Genomic DNA, 11,114 nt, shown 5'->3' on the forward strand with positions numbered 1-11,114 from the left:
GTGTTCCTGTAGTGCCAGCTTCATGTGTTTGGGGGAGCAAGTGACGATACAGAGGAAGGGACACATGCATCAATGGAACTTGGGCACCCCGGTTCCCCTGCTCAGGATCCTGCCTACTGACCTTCCAGTTCTTTCCCCAAGGTTTTCAGGGGAATTATGTTTCACTCTTACAAAGCGTCTCTCTGGACCCCAGCCCCTTTTAACTTTTTTATGCTAAAGGAAAAAGAAAATGTTGGGGCCCAGAAAACAAGACACCAAAGTACGGCAGTTTGGCAAGTCAAATGCTTTGCCCTGAAAAAGAACCAAGGTCTCTCTGACCTGCTGCCCCTATCTCTTGCCCCCCGCCCCCACTTTCCCTCCTGAAGCACAAGGAGGGGCTTTCTCTGAGGTTCCCTTACCTGATTAAGGAAAGTTCCTTCCATAGGAAGGAATTGTCATGGACCCTCTCCCTGGTATCACATTCAACTCACAGGAAATGGAGACCAAGGATACCTCACCCAGAGAGACTCGCCACAGGCCGCCATCTGTTCTTATGAGGACAGCCTTTGTCCTTCTGGGCAGCATTTCCTCTCCTCACCCTCCCTTACCCTGTCACCACCTCCCCCCAGATACCCAAGCCCCTGTTCCTTTCCAAAGCTCAGACTGCTATTTAAACTTCAACCATCTGGCCCTTCTCTGAGCCTCATATTTTGTGACTTCTGTGCACTAGCTCATTTGCTCATAATAAACTCATATGCCTTCTCTCCTGGGAACTGTCTGTTGTCAGTTTATTTCAGCAGACTCAATGTCAAACCTTCAGCCGAGGGGGAGGGGAAATGATCTTCACTCCTACATTAGGAGGGCATCTTTTGCCACTGCCCATTCCCTGGGATCAGCTGAAGTCTCCCAACCTTCATAATATTACAAGAGTGATTCAAACCTCCTGCCCTAGGGGTGGCAAAAGTGAAGAGACAGCTGAGGACGGAAGACGGAAGATGGGTGGCACACCTCTCAAAGACAGGCAAGCAGGGCTGGGGTGGTGGCTCAGTGGTAGAAGGCTTGTCTCGCATGCGTGAGGCACTGGGTCCTATTCTTAGCACTACATAAAAATAAACAAAGGTATTGTGTCCATCTACAACTTAAAAAAAATAGAAAAAAAAAGACAGATAAGCAGAGCAAGTTATGTAGGTACAGGAAGGACCACTGGGGTCCACAGGGAATCCAGGGCTGCTGACCTGGAGGGCAGGGGCAAGGTGGGTGGGAGTCAGAGAGAAAGGTGGCCCAGGCCTCAGCAGGGACACTCCTACTGGAGAGCAGAGGGTCTCTCAGCAAGCTGCGCACAGACACGTCCACTTGAAATCCAGGAAGAGGGTTTCAGGAGGCCAGAATTGGTGTCAGTCTCCAAAGCTTTCACATTCCCCCTGTAGATTCTTTTCTGGAACAATCCAACAGGCCTGCATGTTTGGGAAGAAAATTAAGTGTGTCTTTCCTGAGCTCCTCAGCAGCACCAGCACTAATATTCTTGTGGCCATCTCATGAACCCTCCCAGCCCCACTCTGGGGCAGAGAAATCCTTCCTCAGGTTGGCAGGCGAGGAGACGAGGGCCTCGAGACAACTAGTTGGGGAGCAGAGCCAGGACATGCAAGTCTGGACTCCAATTCTGAATCCAGTTTCCTTTCTAGGCAACCCTTCTGCTATGGAAAGTACAAATGGAGTGGGGAAGGCAGCAGCTGGGCCTACCCCAGGACCTGTGATGGGCAGGCTCAGCAAGGAAAATGATTCATTGATTGATGTCTTGATTGATTGATGGATGGACTGAATCAGCAAGACCTCATCTCTCTGAGTCTCATCAGGCCCTTCTGGGTTCTCCATCCTGGAACTCAAAGCCCCCTCCCACCCCCGGGAGGCAGGTGGAGCAGGCCAGGCAGCCTTCCACTGCCTCTTCCTCAGGGGACCCTGTGGACAGGAGGAGAGCAGACCACTGCAGCTCCCGCCCAGGGTGAGGTTGAAATACTTAGGGTTCCTATTTAAAACTGCATCTCATTCATCATTTCAGCACCAACCAACAATTAAACCTGATTCAATCAAGCACTGACAACACAATCGCCTGTCACTGGCTATTTAAAACTCTGTCCCAGCCTCTGGGGCCTTCGGAACCAGGACTGTTTGTCCTGCCAAGAGCAAAGCCCCACCCGGGAGCCCGAAGACATGTGTAGGGTGTAGGGTCTGTCTAGCATCCCTGCTCAGAGCGTCTCTGGCTAGCTTCACTGCCTAGCTCCCTGGCTGAGGCAGGGGCTCGGGGAGGGGTTGGGGATGCCGGGAGGAGGACCTGGGGGAAGCAAAGACAAAAATCCACTTAGAAGGTCAAATGGGAGGTCAAGTGCACACACTTGTGGTGCTTTGTTTCACTTTCTTTGGGCTCTCAGCAAGTACCCAGCTTGAGGAGCATCAGAATCAGGGTTGAGCCCTGATTGCAATCTACTTACTGGGTCTGTGACCTTGGCCAGGTCTCTTGACCTTTCTCTACCTTTCCTTTATCAGTATGGTAAAAACAAAACCAAAAGAAAACAAAAACAACTCTCCTCCAACCATCTGCCTGGGTAGTGAGGAGATCCCCAAATCCAGCGATCCCAGTAGAAGCATTTGGGAAACCATAGTCCCAAAGCACAGGAGTCAGGAACAGCATGAGCTGGGGGTGAGGGTGGTGCTGGGGGCAGTATGGCAGATGCCAGCCCCTGTCATGACAGGGATGTCTGGCATCCCCGTGGCTCTCTAGGACTGACAACACAGCAGAACAGTGCATGCCCACGTTGCAGAATACAGGCGCCTCCAGGCTTCGGGCACCATGCGGACCCGTGTGGTCAGGGAGGCCTCCCTGCAGGCAGTGGACTTGAGCTAAGTTCTGAAGGCTGAGCAAGCCTGAGAGCCACTTAGAGCTGAAAAGAGCTCCCACAGCCATTTCCCACTTAATCCTCAATACCTTCTGGAAGGAAGAACACATACAAAAGATACAGTTTGAGGCTGAGAGATTAGGGGGCAGATAAGGAAGGGGATGTGACAGTCACTCATCCTGTCACTGTGAAACCTGAACTGCCCTGACGGGTCTCCAAGCTCTCCATGGGCCAGAAGCAAAAGTCACTGCTCTGTGGCTCCAGGGAGAGGAGTTAGGTCTGGGGAGGGAGGAAGGCATCTCAACGCCATATTTGGGTGTATTCCTAGGGAACCTGGAGAACCGAGGGGTGGGCCTGCGAGGGGCTGCCTCTCTCTAAAGGCCCCAAGGCTTCCTCCGCTGCATCCCTTCCTCCTGTGGTTTCCTGGACCCTACAGTCAGGACTATCTGACTGCTAGGATTCCAGGGTCTCACTGAAGCAACCAGATTGCAAGCCCCTCAAGGGCAGGAAGTGGGGCTGGCTGGGGACTAACTTCTCCCTCATTGGCCATGTGATTTTAAGTCATCTAGTAACCTCCTTGAGAGTCCCCGGTGCAACAAAGATAAAAATAGGACCTATCTCACAAGGCCACTGAGAAAAGTACAGGAGTTAATCAGAGAAGTGCTTAAGGAAAGAATCTCCACTTGGTGCACCCAGAGCAGCTCCCACCAGCCTCCGTATGCAGCAGGGGCCTGACTAGTCTTTGATTAGAAGCTCAGGACATCAGGCACAACAGTGGGGACCAAGACCAGATGGGCAGGGAAGCTCCCTGATGGGAAGGGATGATGACAAAATGAAGGGCAGGAGTTATCTGGGAAATTTCCCTCCTGTGAGGCCTCAGGAACATACCAGTCCCCTAATGCACCTTCCTGAGGATATCTGTGCCCCCATTTAATCCTCAATATCTTCTGGAAGGAAGAACACATACACAAGATACAGTTTGGGTTTTTCCTGGCATTCCTTGGTCCCTGCCACATGGTTGTTGGGGGACAGGGGAACCAGGAACAGAGCCACCCTCCCCAGGCTGAAGTTTAGCAGACAAAACCCTGGGATGAAGATGGGTTTACCGGGTAGGTGACTGGGGGTGACGGGGTGCTGGTGGGAGACATGGAAAGGAGAATGGAGGCCCTAATTCAGGACTCACAGAAGTTGAGTGAGGATTCAATAAGACACCCTAGATCAGCCACTGGGCACTCTTTGCATGCTTTCTGTGGCAAAGAAACATTTTAATGGTTAAAAGAACCAAAAAAAAAATATTAAATTTTTAACCATTAAAATTTTTAATCATTTTTCTCAACAATCCTGCCAGGTTAGTTTGTCTAGTTTAAAACGAGACATCTCAACTCTGTAAGTTTCTAGAAAGAGCTAAGCAGCCCTGAGGGCTTTACAATAGCACCTCCCAAATACTGTTCTGCACCAATGTCTTCATAAGAAAGCAGACTCCAACCCCACATCTGAAACTTGACTGACTGGGGCATTACTCTGCTGGTGATATGAGACCTGGAGTCTTACAGCCTGAGGGGGAACTCCAGAGAGCCCCAGGACAAGCCACCATGGGAAGGTACCTAGGAGGGAACTTAAGTAATCTGTGACATAGCCACATGATGGAATATTATGCAGCCCTTAAAATGTGGGGCATTTTTATAACATGGAAACGTACATATGTTAAGGAAACAGGTAGGTAAGAAAATCACACACACATTTTTTTGTTTGTTTGTTTTGCAGTACTGGGGATTAGACTCAGGGCTTTATGCATGCAAGGACAGTGCTCTACCACTGAGCTACATTCCTAGCCCCTTACCTGTACTGTTTTATCTCAACTATGTAACAAAACTAAAAGTACCTGTTTTTTTAAAAAATGACTAGAGGAAACAAACACGAAATGTTTTATTGGTCATCTGCATATGAAGATTACATATGATTTCATTTTCCTTATTAAGACTTTCCTACACAGAGCATATATTACCTTTTTAAGTAGCAAAGTACTAAGCCATTTTTTTTTTTGAAAGAGAAAAGTCTGCCCTCCCCGCTGCCACCCCAGCCAGCATGAGTCAGCTCTGACCCTGGGCTAGGCAGGTAGGCAGGCCTTGTGGGGACTATTTTTTTCCTCTGCTCTCAGGCAGGAAATAACCATTTCCCACTGGGTTTCCTGCAGGAATAGGGCCCAGAGCAACTCTGGCTGGAGACTCCAAACAGGTATAAACACACAGGTTCCTTGGGAGTGGCTTTTGCTCTTCTCTGCCGCTTTATTCCCAACCCCCCAACCCCTAAATCTCCAATCACTTGCTCAGGTATTCCTTTCTAGAAAGTACTTCTAGACCTTTCTCCAGCTGTCCCTTTACCTGGAAGGCTCCCCCCAGTTTTCCCCTCAGGCAGCGTGGTAGGTGATAGGTGGTCCTGTTCCCCGAGGATCTTCCCAGACACCACCCCCAGGACCTCCCAGAGCACCCTCTTCTCCCTATAGAGCTCAAGTCATGGTTGACTAATCAGGGGCTGCTTCTGTGCCACCTGTCAGCCACTAAGCTCTTTGAGGGTTTGGACTCTTCATCCCCAGTTTCAAAAGAGCCTGGCACACAGCAGACACTCGATGGACGTTTACAGAGCGAATGAAGGAACCCTGCCTCAAGGTCCTGGTGGCCAGGCGTCACCCCATGGAATCTCCCAGAACCCCTCAGAGGCCCCAGTAATTCTTTATGCATGAAGCTCCAGGACCTGGTCCAGCAGATCCGAGCAGGGACCAAGGCCCCAGCCAAGGGAGCTGGCAGGAGCCTTCTTGGAAAGAGGAACCTCAAGGGATGTGCTGTCCTAAAGACCGCTGGGCTCTCGGGGGGAAGCAGAGCCCCTTCCACCTTCCCACGCCTGAGACCCCAAGGGCCTTTCCCAGGGGCCTCCATCTGCATCTTCTGGACAAACTAAAGAGCCTGCATCAGAGTGGGGGGTGACCATCAAGCTGTCACTCTGGCTACTCACTGGCCACTCTCACAGACCACTGTTCTGAGTCAGGGGCCTGGCCCAGCCAGCCATGCCCAGATTTTAGGGCACCAAGCCCAGACTGGCACATTGGCAATGGCTGTTGAGTTCATTGCCCTGCTACCCTGTCCCCTGCCCCACTCCCTGTCCCCACAGCCCAAGGTGTGGAGACAAGGAAACTGTGACTGCTCCTCCCTCCCTCACAGGGTGTCTCCTGACAGAGAAAAGCATTTGGCATGTGGCGCACTCGGGGCAGTGGAGTGGGCTATCCAGAAGGAGGAGGAGGAGAGACACGTGGCTATTGGTGCCAAGACAGGAGCTTGGGAGCAGGGGTCCCAAGACGGCAAGGGGAGGCTTCTGGGACCCACAGGGGGCTGTCCCATGCTTGTTGGCAGCAGTGACCTTCTAAGGCCAGCCCTTAGGACATTGGCAGTGGAGTTATCATCCTTGTCCTCACCATCTTCTCCAACCCTCACCTCCTGTCCCCTCTTTGAGGATCCAGCATTTTTGTGGCTCTGGAAGTTCCATGTTCCAGGACAACTCAGATTTAAAATATTCTCCCCCACATCAGACCACATGTCCCTGTTGGCATGGAAGGACCGTGCTTGCCACATCTGTCCACACGAAGGAACCGGGAGCTGAGGGTGGCTGGAGCGGAGGAGGGGGCGTAGATTAAACAGAGGAAAATGAGAGAAAGGACAAGAATCTCACACGGGTGGGCAGTCCGGTCAGGGAGGCAGAGCAGGGGCTCCACTCAGAGGTGACCTCCTCACCAACAGCAAGGCCTGCCTGGGGGAGGGAGGGAAGGCCCTTGGCCAGCCATGCTTGGAAAAACGAGCTGCCCCATCATGGCAGAGGTGGAGGGTCCTGAGCCCCGTCCATTCTAGCTCCTGCTCTCTCATCTCCATCTTCACTTAAAAAAACGTCGCCATTATCTCCACACTTCTTGGGGGAACCTTTACCTCACTCCCAGGAGACCTCAGAGCCTGTGCAGGGGACCTTGCTCTGGACACTGACCTTCCTGAGCACACGTGAAGGGGCCAGGCCTGCCCTGTCCCATCCCCAAAGTCCCCAAAGGTCTGCGAGTGGCTGCTTGCTTTCCTCCCCTCCCCTGGCTCCCCAGCTGTGGGTTTTCCTGTCCTCATCTCTGAGATTCCCTGACAGACAGAACCCTGTGCCACATACACAAATACAGTGTCCCTTGCCCTGCCTGGTCCAGGACAAAGGTCCTCCAGGGCTGGGCTCCCCTGGGTGCACCGATCGGCACACAGAACTCCCTTTCCAGAAGAGCTGCCTCCTGCCCTCGGGCCAGCCTGGGATTTGCTCTCAGGGAAGCGTCTGGCGAGCACTTGCTTGGTGGGTAAGCAGGGTCCACGCTTCTGGCTCAGGAAGACCAACTCCAGGAAAGGAGGGTGCCCGGAGCTGACCTTCTGACATCTGAGGATGTGAGTGATTTCTGGGCCTTTACGCTTAGCCCTGTGGTCCTTGATTTTGACCCCATTCCCTCCCTACAGCAGCACATCACTGTGACAGGCGCGTCCTAAGTGTTGGGCAATGTGGCACTGCTGTCTGGTCAGCCTGAGGGATCCGAGGGGCCCCATCCCCAGCTTGTGGGAACCTGTGACCTATTAGCTAGGACCTGGGGGCCTGCTGCACTCCCTGTTGGCCCTGTTCCCTGATCCCTGACCTAGAGGTGAAGAAAGGGCAGCCAGATAGGAACGTGGGTGACCCAGACACCAGTGGGTGGCTCTGCCCTGGTTCTGTGGTTCCTCCTCCCTTGGGGTGGCCTGGGATGGGGCAAGAGCCCCTGACACAGGCAAGGCCTCTGTCTGCCTCCTGTCCCCCGCTCCTAGCTCCTCGCCTGGCTGCCTTGCCGCAGGGGGTCTCTGCTGCACTTTCTAGACCCCTGGTCTCTCTGTCTCTCCCTCGGGATCCTCACTTGGGGCCCCTGTTTGCTGCCTCTAGCTTCGTCTTTTCCTGGGTCTACACTGTGTCCCCCTCTTCTTGCCACCCACTGCCCCTCTCCATGCTCTCCACCCTGTCCCTGTCTCTCCTTACCCTCCCTGGATCTCCCTGGCACTCATCCCTGCAGGCTGTGGAACCCACCTGGCAATCTCCCCGGAGGTAACAGAGGGAAGAGAGGAGAGAAGAAGAAGAAAGAAAAGAATAGAAAAGTCATCATTTGTTTTTCATCAGTGCAATGAAGCCCAGGTGACCTTGGAATGCAGCTGCAGGGTCACCCACCCTGCCACGGCAGCTCCCCTCCTCCAGGACTGTCCCTGTGTACCCAGCAGAAGACAGGCCCCAGTGTAACTCTTCTATCAGGCCAGAGCAGAAGACTGCCAGCCACACTGAGTGCACAGGGACAGGGCAGGAACCCACAGGGCCAGGGCAAGTCTCAGATGGAGTCAGAAATCTGCTGTGAGCTGTGCGGTTGTGTCTCCCATCCCCTGGCAGGAGAGGATCTGAAGAGGCGCCTTTGGGAGGTAATTAGGTTTAGATGAGAGTGGAGCCCGCATGATGGGATTAGTGCCCTTATAAGGAGGGAGAAACCAGAGCACTCTCTGCCATACCACGTGAGGACGCAGCCAGAAGGCAGCCATCTGCAAACCAGGAAGAGCTCTCACCAGAAACAGAATCAGCCAAACCACGATCTGGGAATTCCCATGTTGCAGAACCCTGAGGATGAATTCCATGCTGTTTACCACCCGACCTGCAGTCTTTTGTTATAGCATCTGGATCAGACTAAGACAGCCTTCCATCCACATTGGCCCCTCTGTGGGTTGGCAGGCTGCACCACAGCTGACCCTGCCCTGTGCTCTGCAGCCTTCTCTGCCAAGCCTTGGCCTGGGTCGTGATGACAGATGCTTCTTGTCTTTTGGTGAGCATCTAAAGTGTGTGGGAAGGTACAGGTTACAAAGGGCTTTCTCTTGCTTCATCTCATGGAATCCTTGCTGTATGACTGTTGCTCTGCACATCTTGCAGAGGCCCAAACTGGACATTAAATGAGTCCATGCTGACCACACGATCAGCACAGGACTGAGCCCACTGCCAGGTTTAAGACTCAGCCAGCCTGTCTGACCAACACTGCTTGGTCAGGACAGCCTAGTGGACTCTCAGTGCTTCCTGTCTCAGAAGCTCTGTTCCCTCCCTGCCTGGAATGCCCTTGCCCAGTTCCTCTGCTTACTTAAACCTCACCCATCTTTCCCAGCTCGGCTCATGCCCAATCTTCACTCAAGAGTCTCCCACTATAGGGCCATGAGGAAATAATCCATCTAATAGCCCATGTTGCACTTGTAATCAGCACCGCAAAGTTTAATAATCATGGCATGATCTGTTACTCATTCCTCATTAACAGGACCCTTGTATTGTAGTAGGTCACATGGTATCTACAGAAAAGCCTGTTTTTGTGAATTAGATATAGTCAAATTCTGGCCCATGGGATACACACAATGTCATTTATGACTTTTGAGAAGTAGTAACCAAAGAAGAGAGACATCTTTCTCCTTCCATCCTTCTCTATTTCCTGACAGCTAGAATGTAAACATGATGGCTTGAGCTCAGGCAACCATCTTGGGCTATAAGGTGAATGCCATAGGTTAGGATGGCAGAGCAACAGGACTGAGGAACTCAAGACTCTGATGATCACGGAGCTGCCCTACCATCATTGGTCTGTTTACTTCCACATGCTGCTTACCTGAGGGAGTAGCCAACTTCTATCTTATTTAAGCGATTATTATATCAGCTCTTCTGTCACTTTAGCCAAGCACTATCCTAATTATCCTAATTGGTTAAAAAAAAAAAAAGGAAAGAACATAAAAACCATAAGTTCAACATTGACAGTCCAGAAAGAGAAACAGACAAGTCAATGGAAATAATGCAATTTGATGATAACATTAACTTTGTCATTTTAAGGGGGTCATCAATTATAAAATGCACTGTTATTTTATGTACTATCAAGAAAAATAATACTGCCTTTAAACTGAGTCATAATGCCTTAAAAACAGCCCCCCATGACACATGAACCAGTCACACCAATCTCTCATTAGTTTGAGATTTTTTTACGGCTTATTCCAAGGGATTTCACAATGTCTCTGGCCTTCGGCTGCCTTGCTGGCAATGTGACGGGCCACCTTTCAAAGCATGTCTCAGAAACAAAACCCAGCACAGCTTCTTCCCCTTTCTTCTTCCTGTCCTGCCCCCACCAAGTGCTCTGGGTCGTTACTTTGAAGAAACAGATTCTGGTTACTCCTCTGATGACAAATCGTTGCTTCACTCATGTCAAATCTGTGCCCTGCCACTCGTGTCCTGTGTGTCTTCAGATTCCTTCCCACTCAGTGGTTTGTCATTGCTCTGTTGAGTCTTGGCACCTCCAAGTCACTTCAGATGGCAATTAATGCCAAACAAGAGATGCCTCCCAGGGCACAGTGCTCAGCGGAAGGGGACTCCGAGGGTGCGCTCCCGCAGACAGGGCACCCTGGGCCCGGCCACCTCAGAGACGCGATCACAGGATGCTTTTGAGGGCAAGTGCCTCTCCAGCCGTGAGAGGGGACCATGTGGTTTTGAAATGTCCTCCGGATCCTAGGAGAGGATCCTCATGGGGAATGATGGCTTCATGGGCCTGGGGTTTCCTTTTGAGATGATGAAAACCTTCTGGAACTAGATGGTGGTAATGTCCGCATGATATTGTAAATGCAATAAATACCCCTGAGCTGTGCACTTTAAAATGATTTAAATGGTACATTTGATGTTATATGTATTTTATCCGAATTTTTAAAAATATGTTTTCTCTCTCTTTTTTATTTGTTTTTTTTAGATACACATAACAGTAGAGTGTATTTTGACATATCATAAATGCATGGAGTATGACTTCCTGTTCTTGTGGTTGCACAGATGTGGAGTTACATTAGTGGTGTATTCATATATGAACACAGGAAAGTTATGTCCAGTTCATTCTACTGTCTTTCCCATTCCCATCCCCCTCCTTTCCCTTCATTCCTCTTTGTCTTTAAATTTGATGATTAAGATGGCTGTTTTTATTTAAAAATTGTTACGTTTCAAGTGAAAGAAGCCAATCTAAATAATGTTTGATTCCAACTATATGACATTTTGGAAAAGGGAAAGCCATAGAGACAGTAAAAAATCATTGGTTGCTGGGTTTGGATCGGGAAGGGAGGGATCATAGGCAGAGAACAGAGGGTTTTTAGGTCTGTGTAACTATTCTGGTTAATAACA

The sequence above is a fragment of the Marmota flaviventris genome, chromosome 14 (genome assembly GCF_047511675.1).
Source record: "Marmota flaviventris isolate mMarFla1 chromosome 14, mMarFla1.hap1, whole genome shotgun sequence".
Lineage (NCBI taxonomy): Eukaryota > Metazoa > Chordata > Mammalia > Rodentia > Sciuridae > Marmota > Marmota flaviventris.